Raw genomic sequence first — 1,000 nt, 5'->3', positions numbered from 1 at the left:
GGTGATATTGGTGATAAACACACAAGAGAACAAAAAAGAAAGTAACTATGGGCTGGAGTCATCACAAAATTATGAAAACTATGAAATAATGTTGCACAAATTTCCCAGAAGACACATCAATTACAGAAACATTGAAAGATCTTATTAAAACCCATATTATACATATATATATAAACATATATATGTTTATATATAATAATAAATGTATATAAATATATAATAAAATAATAAATAAATAATAAATAATAAAATTAAGTTAAAAATAAAATAAATAAATAATAATAAATGTATATATCCCACATTTTATAAGTACATGCTATTAATACTTTTTTTTTTTTTTTTTTGCCTGGACACTGATGTTACAGTATTTAGAAGACATCCTCAAATAAAATACAAACCTCAGGAGACAGTTCCGTGAAAATACACAGATACACAGTACATGTGTGCCAAGATATGTGTCCTAGGTAAGAGTGGGCAAATTGATTTCTATTAATTGCATCCTATTTTAAATAGGAGAGATGTTTATTTTTCAAAAATACCTGTGGAGAGTCCTGACATGACATGCAGAATCATTTCCCACATCCTACACTTTGTCAACATATTTCAGTATTTCAGTATGTTGAGCTTACTTGGATGGGGCTTGAGCTAAGGTTCCTTCCAGCTCTTGCTCCACAACAGACAGGATAACAGAAAGAGATGACCTTCTCAGTTCTTAAAAAAAAATTCTAAGATTGCACAATACTAGAGTGTAAATCATTCTAGCAATCAGCTAGAGAAGCCTAAGGTAAGATTACATAATCTTTTTTTTAAAAAAATGTATTCTTGGGGCGCCTGGGTGGCTCAGTGGGTTAAGCCGCTGCCTTCGGCTCAGGTCATGAGCTCAGGGTCCTGGAATCGAGTTCCGCATCAGGCTCTCTGCTCAGCAGCGAGCCTGCTTCCCTTCCTCTCTCTCTACCTGCCTCTCTGCCTACTTGTGATCTCTCTCTGTCAAATAAGTAAA

The sequence above is a fragment of the Mustela nigripes genome, chromosome 3, assembly GCF_022355385.1.
Source record: "Mustela nigripes isolate SB6536 chromosome 3, MUSNIG.SB6536, whole genome shotgun sequence".
In the NCBI taxonomy this organism is placed as follows: domain Eukaryota; kingdom Metazoa; phylum Chordata; class Mammalia; order Carnivora; family Mustelidae; genus Mustela; species Mustela nigripes.
Note: the sequence above shows the minus strand (reverse complement) of the source record.